Source organism: Manis pentadactyla, chromosome 4 (assembly GCF_030020395.1).
Source record: "Manis pentadactyla isolate mManPen7 chromosome 4, mManPen7.hap1, whole genome shotgun sequence".
Taxonomy (NCBI): Eukaryota; Metazoa; Chordata; class Mammalia; order Pholidota; family Manidae; genus Manis; species Manis pentadactyla.
In genome coordinates, this window is record NC_080022.1 from 50,592,722 (window position 1) to 50,601,668 (window position 8,947).

The following is an 8,947-nucleotide window of genomic DNA, read 5'->3' on the forward strand; positions in this document are numbered from 1 at the left end:
GCTGCACACCCAAAGATCAGCAGGCTGAAATGAGGACAGAAAATGTTCAGGTCATAATAAACAGAAAAAACACAACCTAATATTCAAAAAATACAATCTCAATCTCAAAACAAACATACACAAAGTATTTTAAGGAAGTACACTAAATTATTAGTAGTTGTTGCTAGGTAATCATATTGAAGATGATTTTTATATTTTTCTGTCAGCTTATCTACATTTTCAAATTTTTATGAGAAGAAAGTTATTAATATTTAGAAATTAGTTTTAATTATAACAGAAGATCCAAGTAAAAGTAGCTTTTAGTTTTTGTCATGCATGATATAACCCAGAATGAAATATGAGGTCTGGGATTTGCTTCAAAATAATGCAGAGCTGAGAAAAAGTGGGCAGAGGCACTGATGAATTGAGACTGACCCTTAGTTGCTAATTGTTTAAACTGGATGATTGATGGGTATGTGGGGATTCATTGCACTGTTCTCTACTTTACTATATACTTTAAATTTTATGTAATAAAAAGCTAAAAAAACAAACAAATAAAGAGGATGACCTTGGCACATTCAACCCCTCTCTGGTTCTGTTTGCTCAGTTGTAAAATGGAAATAATAAAGATACCCATGTCATAAGAGAGTTATGATGATTCAATGAGTTAACATATATAAAATGCTCACAGTGCCTGGCACTTAAGATGATTGCTTAAGCCGGGGGACACAGTAACCCTTCAAGATCCCAGGTTCTTTCCATCTTTCTGTTCTGTCATCTCATCCGTGCCATTGTTACATGATGCTGAAGCTGTTCTAGGCATCACCTCTTTCCATAAGCCTTCCTAGAAGCAAAAAAGAGGTGAGTCTCTGACTTCCTCTGTCTGCTCTTTTAACGCAAGAAACTTTCCAAGAAATCCCCTAGCAGGCTTCTCTTTACTTTTCATTGGCCAGGGTTATGTCACATATCCATGCCTAAACCAGTCACTGACCAAGGGGTTGGATCTACCACTTGGCTGTAGACTAATCAAAACCTATACCCTGGAGGTTTGTGAGGGCCCCTGAAGCATATGGTATACAAATGCCAGAAGAAAGAAAATCATGGTTCTATTAGGAAGGAAAAAAGTGGCAAAGTGGCTAATGGATAGTCAGCTAATAGTGACTTCTCACTCTTAGAAAACAGTAAGTAGTTGTGAGGAAAATGGAAGTTCCTATGGCCAGCATCCTCACCTGACCCTGAACTACTTGATGGTATAATTGGCCTACTGCTAGGCTACTGCTTCCACACCCATTGGCAATAAGCCAGTACTGCCTGTGTTACTATATACGGACCTCTGCCCAGTGCTCTGGGCAGAGGCAGAGACAGAGGTGGATTAATGACTGCTAAATGCAGACGTGATTCTAGTGCTCTGCCTACCACCGTGAGAATAAAGCCAGATATAAGTCCTTTTACCCCAAGAATGTTCGGTTGTCATTTTTCAGTCTCACTGAGTCCATAATGAACCTGCCCGAAGCTGAAACCCACAGGCAATAGAGTTCTGTGTGACTGATGCGTAATATAATGCAGGGAACAGGAAAAGAGATGGCAATGGCAGAACAGGTGGACTGGCGTCAGACTGGAAGGGGTCAGACATACCAGGCGGAGGACATGCACCTTTTCCTGTAGGCAGTGGGGAGCCATGGAGACTGAGGCACGGAAGCTGAGGAAAACATAAGGGAAATATTACTAATTTCATCTTAACTTTAGAATTTTCCTAAAGATGGTGTGTAATCCTATGCAAATTATATACACAGCACAAGAAAATGTACTTATAGCTCCCTCAAATATTTTACACAACTGGATATGGTCTTTTCAAAAAAAAAAATCTTGGTAGAAATAATTGACTCAGCAACAATATCTCTAAGTGGGAAAGCAAACTAACCTTGGATTGAGTATTTACATCTTATGACTTCTTTTTCTACTGACTAAAACCTTTTTTTTTAGCTTTTGTACTAAGTTTCTTAATGATCTGCCTTCAAGGAGCTGGTAAATATCCATATTCCTGCACTACAGTGTCTGTCCTCAGTGCTGATTGTAATTGTTTCTGTGTGAAATGAATTCCATGTGAATCTTTAGAGGAAGGCAGAGCCAGTTAAGGTATTATTTAATTACAAATGAGAAATGCATTCTTTGATTCATTAAAGAAGACTGTGGTGCAAAGAGGCTGACCTCAAGCTGATGAAAACTTCTCAGATTAAGGTGCTGGGAGCTTCATTATTGGCGTTAAGTTTTGCCTACTGGGGGACCTGCACATGTGATGAAATGCAAATGGATCAGGTAAAAAAGAAGTTAGGAAGTGTGCTTGTCACATATGAGATTTTTTAGTATTTCTGAACAAAAGGCTTTATTTCAGCCAGATCTTAACTGAGAAAAGGAGGATTATTACTTCTGTTTCCATGAAAGTCAAGCTGCTCCTTCTCCTCCATTTGGCAAAAAACAGTACAGAACCCAAAGGTAGTAAGTTCCCATGTACCCGGTATGCTTGAGGGTGGGGATGTTTTCCTGGATGCTTACGGCCCTGCACTCGTTGGTACGTACTCAAATTTGTTGGGTAAATGAATACCAACCCTAGTTTAAGCCAAATCTCAAGTCTGTGCAACGGAAAACCACTGTATATTTTACATGGATCACTACTTGTGCCCTTCTTTTCATCTGTTCATTTATTCAACAAGTTTTTATCTAAGGCCTCTATATAGCAGGTTACTATTGTAGGCCTGGGAACACAACATTGAATAAACGCCAAACATCTCTTTTATCTTGGAGTTTACATCCTAATGGGGAATGATATAAAACAAACAAGATTAACAGGTAATATACACAGTATGTTTACACGGTGAAAGACACTAAGGAGAGAAATGAAGTAGGTAAGGACATAGGGGAATTGGGAAGGCATGTAATTTTTTATAGCAGGAAGGTCTCAGTTAGCTGATGACTATGATAACCATTAATATTATAGTACTGTTCATCAATATTTCTGGTTATTCATTGGGCACATGATAGGATTGCATTTCCTTGCTACACTGGAATCAGAGATGCTCAGTATTTGCTTTGGCTGATTAAATGTAGTAGAAGTGATGTATGGGTTTTGGATGGAAGCTTTAAGTGCTAGTATATGATTCTTTATGCTCTTTCTTTTCCTCAGCCACAGCAGTTTTCTAATAGTGGCTGTTCTGTCAGCTGGCAACCTAGAGTGAGCACAACATTGGAGCAGAGCCCAGCAACCCCAAAATGGACATGTATTATGACGTGTTTTAAGCTACTAAGGTTTTGGGGTTGCTTGTTATTGTAGCATAACCTAGCCATCCTGTCTGATACAGTGGCAACTGATTAAAGACCTGAAGGAAGTGAGGAGTGAGAATGGTGAATTTCTAGGGAAGGGCACTCCCAGCAAGGGTGATGGAGCAAAGGCCTCCAAATGGGAGTATGTGTGGCATTTTAGACTCAAATGAATGGAGAAAACAGTAGTAGAAGACTCGATCCAAGACATGATGAGGTAAGGTTTTATGTGCCATTGTAAGGACTTTGACTTTTTTTTTCAGCGAGAAATGAGTAATGAGGAAGAGTAACATGATCTGACTTAAAGATTTTTTAAACATTCGATTTGGTTGTTGGGAATAAATAGGGATGGGGGTAAGATAGGATCAGGAAGAACAGTAGGGAGGCTATTGCCCTACATCCAGGTGAAAGAGAAGAGTTGCTTAAATCATGTAGTAACAGTGGAGGTAGTGAGAAATGGTTGGATTCCAGATATTTTTTTAATTGAAAGTTGATAGGATTTGCCAATGGATCAGAAATGGGTTGGAAGAAAAAGAATAGAGTCCAGAATGACTCCAAGGTTTTTGCCCTAAGTAATAAGAGAAAACTAATTTCCTAAAATGGGGAAGACAACAGTAAATGTGTTCGGGGATGCATAGGACCTCAAAATATTGGGCAGTGTTAAGTTTGGGATGCCCATTAGACTAGCCAGTGGAGATGTAAGGTAGACAAGTCCATAATGGAGATATAAACTTGGGAGACATTGATATATATATAGATAATATTTGAAACCATAAGACTCGGTGGTAACAAGGAGAAAAATGTAGAGAGAAAAACACAGAGGTCTAAGGAGTAAGATTAATGACTATTAAGAGATCAAGGAGAAGAGAGGAAACAGTGAAGAAGGCTGAGAGGGAGCTGCCAATGGGGAAGCAGAAAAACAAACAAAGCAAAACAGGAAAATGTGTTGAAGAAAGAGTGTTAAATTCCTCAGATAGGTCAAGTAAGAAAAGGCCTGAGAATTGACCATGGGACTGAGAAAATGGAGGTCATCTCTAACCTTGATAAGAGCAGTTTCCCTGGAGTGGAGTGCCGGCAGCCTGACTGGACTACGCTCAAGAGATAATGGAACAAAAGAAATGGAAACACGTCATTTAAGGAGTTTTATTGCAAAAGGAAGTAAAGAAATGGGGCTTTATTGGGCAACAAATGGAGTCAAGAGAAGAATGGGAAATAGATAAAATCAATAGCAATTTTGTAGGCAAATGGAAAGAGGAAAAATTTGATAATGCTGGATAGAAAGGGGAAATTGCTGGAGTAATGTCCTCAAATAGACAAGAAGAGAGGAGGTCTAGTGCACAGAGGAGTTGCCTTTGGTCAGGGTTTATCCAGGAGAAATGGGCATAGATGCAGGGAGGTGATTGTATATGGAGCTGGTAGAATGTGGGAGAAATCATCTAAGTGCTTCTATTTTCTTTGTGACATTGGAAGCAGGTTCATGGGTCAGAGTAACGGTAGCAATCTGAAGGGACGTGAGAAGGTATAAACTACTGTTGAAGAGAGTAGGAAAGTGAGTGGATTAGGAAAATATACTGTGATTTCCAGGCAGCATTAAAGTGAGTGAAGATGAATTTAAAGGAGACCAATGAGCATGGCTGTGTGGTTTTCTCAGGCCACACTCAGCTGTGTGGGAGCAGGCACGGAGCAGGTAGAGAGGGGGGTTTACACAGTGGGTGGTTTGCTACAGTAATATGATGAGGATAGAAAGAGGCAAGACAGTTGAGAATTTATGCCAGGGTGTGATGATACTGTAATTAACAATGGAATTTAAGCTGACGATGGAGGGAAGTGAGGTAATGAGCAGGGTATGTTATTAAGAAAATGCATTAGGATATATGGATTGGAAAAACAGTAGTGGCTATGGCTGGCTGAGTGCCTTCTACCACTAGGGTAGGTGTTTCACATTAATTAATGCTAATTCACAAAAACCCTACAAGGGGTAGATGTTAAAATTACAAATGTATAGCTTGCTAATAGACTGACCTCACATATTGTGACCACAAGTGAGACCATGAGTGATATTTGAAATTCAGTTATCATTTCAATATCCAGTAAACAATGCATGTATTCAATATCAATGATAAGTGTTATGTGAGTACAGGAACCTGGAAGAAATGGGGAGGCACTTAAACATCTTGAGGTTTGCCAAGAAAAGAAAACCCCAACCAAGAGACTGACTTGGGCAGGAGTTTCAGGCTTCCTACAGTTTACACATAGGAATCTGTCCTCCGGGGACCAGGACGACACAAACAGCTGCAACGTGAAATTGATCTGCAGCTATAAATAAAGTGCAGCAAATCCAAGCAGAGTCAATAAGAATCCAGTTGAAATCCTGCGTCCTGGCTGAAATCTCTACTCTTCAGTAACAGAAAGTAAACTCAGAAAGCCAATCCATGTATTACATGAGAAGATATACTAGTTTTCTAGGAAAGGTGTAACTCCAGGTAGCTGAAGCTCCAGGTTTCTTGGTTGAAATAATCTCAGTGACTTTCAGTGGTATTTGTATGGACAAATACAGAATACTTTAATATCAATATTTCAGGCTAAAAGATCTATGCATGTGTGGAGAACATAGTCAATGATTCTGTAATATCTTTCTACATTGATAGATAGGAACTGCAGTAGAGGGAGTGAGGATTTAATAATATGGGTAACTGTTGAACCACTGTGCTGTACATGTGAAACCAATATAAGATTGTATATCAGCAATACTTTAACAAAAAGAAGAATCTATGCATGTGTTACATATTTCAAATGCTTAACATGAGTGTGGCCAGTAGAGTAACAGTCTTCCAACTCCAACTTAAATTATGTAATTGAATGCCTAATTAAATTTCTGATTTAAATTTTTATTCCCACTAAGTTATATAAGTACAATTTCCTATATTTACAAGTTTAACTTATTAGAATTATAAGGTTTTTTTTAATACTATGGAAGTTTTATTTCTTGTTAGACAATTGAAATCCTTAAGAAAGGAATCAAACACATTAAATATATAAATCCACTTTAAAGTATTTGCAGATTAACATTCAATTAACTCAGTTTGTAAATGAAACCAAACATTAGTCATAGGCCCTCTCAAAAGTGATTGTTAAAATTTGCTAGACTTATAAAGAGTTTAATAAGATTTGAAGCCAAACGTAAAAGTTTAAGGAAGAACTCAAGTTTTCAGTTTGTAACTTTACTAAAAGAACATAATTTTAAAAGCTAGTGAGACACACAGGTCCATCTACAGTAGTAGATAGAAGGCTTCTTGAGAGAATGTCTTCCCTGGTCAGGAGGGAGTGCTGGGAGCCAAAGCGCTCCTGGCTGGGCCCACCTTCCTGGTGGAATGCTGTCCTTCGAACACATAATGCTTGGAATTTCAGGAGCCAGCTTGGAAATGCATGAGGTAGAATTCCACTTACATCAGCACCTGCCTAGGAGAGATCACAATTTACTGTATATTTCATCAAAGCTGGTTCTGAGTAGTGGGACTTGATGAAGGCCCATGAACTCTGAGGGATGCCAGGAAGCAGATCCCTACTGGACTGAAGACCCTCTGCTAACCAATGAACATTGAGAAAGGTTTTGACGAATCCTGGACAGGCTAAGGGTTTACTCTGCTCTATCCATAGTACTAGTTTTCAATCCTTGGTTGGCCTAACTACCATGAACCACAACTGCTTATTTAGCACTTAAAAACCTCTGACTTTTCCCCTTCAAGAAACTTTTCAGTGAATTTCTTCACTGATACATATCTCCTTCACTAATACATATCTCCTTCACTATGAATTTAATAAACTTGTATTAAAAAATAAAAAATAACTTGGTGTTTGTTTTATTTGCTTACATGAACATAAAGGGAATCACAGAACCAATTCTCAGTCCCCCCAGGATATTGCTGAACCAACCCTGAAGCCACCACAGCTAGACTTCTTGCTAAGTGAACCTTAAATATGCTACTTTTTGCCAGGGACTGACAAACTACAACCCATGGGCCAATAAATAGAGCCTTATTGGAATATAACATGCTCACTTGTTCATATATTGTCTATTGCTCCTTTCATGCTACACCTGCAGAGCTGAATCACTGAAACAGAGAGAGCACGGCCTGCAAAGCCTAAAATATTTACTATCTGACCCTTCACAGTAAAAGTTTGTTAATGTAAAACTGAGGGAAAAAACAGCAGCATACTCACAGACTCCAAGAAGGGACTAGCAGTTAGCAAAGGGAAGGTGTTGAGGAAGGAGAAGGGGATGAAGGGGCACTATAATTGGTAATCACAATACAGCATCTTACTACACTGACAGTGATGGCAATGGGGAGGTGAGAACTTGATAATATGGGTGAATGTTGAAAACACAATGTTGCTCATGTGAAACCTTCATAAAATTGTATATCAATGATATTTTAATTTTAAAAAAAAGTTTGCAAATCTCAGTTTTAAATACCATTAGTTGAGTTTTTTTGTTACATCATACTGAGAGCATGCCAAAATGATACAGCTACATTTCAGCTACCTCTTCCAATTCCTGGATTCTCCCAGTAAACTTCCAGTAAGGTCTTCAGTATTCCTCCATACATTGCCTGGTACACCGTGGATGAATCCAATACCTACTTCATCTAAAATCTTGTACAACTGACCCTACTAATGTCCAGTCATCCCAGCACTTTTTCAACGTCTGTGGCAGAGCCGTGCTCTGTCCCCAGGGGAGTAGCTTGCATGCAGTCTGGAACGTTCTGACGACTCTCCCCTTTCCCTTGGCTGGCTTCCATTCATCTTTTACAGCTTAGCTCCAGTGCTATCCCTTCAAGAAAAGATTCTCTGACCCACCAAATAGGTCATGTCCTTATTTTATGGTCTCAGGGGACCATAAATTTCTCCGTCATAGCATTTATCAAGAACTATAGTAAGATGCGAGTTATGTATTCATTCTATTCTTTCCCTTCCTTTTTTAGAATAAAAGCTCTATGTGTGCAGGGTCTGTCTTGTTTATATTCTTTATCCCTAGTGCCTAGAACAGTATTTCATTTGTAAAACACACAAAATAGACATGTAATAAATGAATGAGGAATAAGTAAATGGAACAAACAGTACAAATCATGCTTTGAACCATGGGAAACCTTATGTCCTTTACCGAACCATGTTCATTTTTCAGAAATACAGAAGCAACTCAGTTATATTAGGCTAGTGTGTTTTATATGAGTCTGAGAGTTAACAAGTGTGTCAAGATCTGACACCTCGTCCACTCAACCTAAACCCATCATTTTTCTAAGATAACATGTCAAGTGCCTAATCCATGTACCTAGTGGTCCTGCATTTGTGTATATCAACCTCAGCTCACTCACAGAGGTAGTTCCGTCCCTCACAAGCTCTATGCCCTTACAGGCTCCCTAACCTCTGTTTTCTCATCCATGAAATGAGGATGCAGTATGTGGATTACAGACTTCTGCTTCACTGTGAAGAGGGTAGGTAAGTGTCTGCCTAAATTTAGATGCTCTCACAGAAGTAAGAAGAAAAAGGTAAAATGACTTGAGAAGGAAGATGTGGTCCTCAGAGTCCTACTAACAGAATCCACCTAATATTTTATCTGGGACAGTTTTACACCTAGAAATATTACCTTTATTTT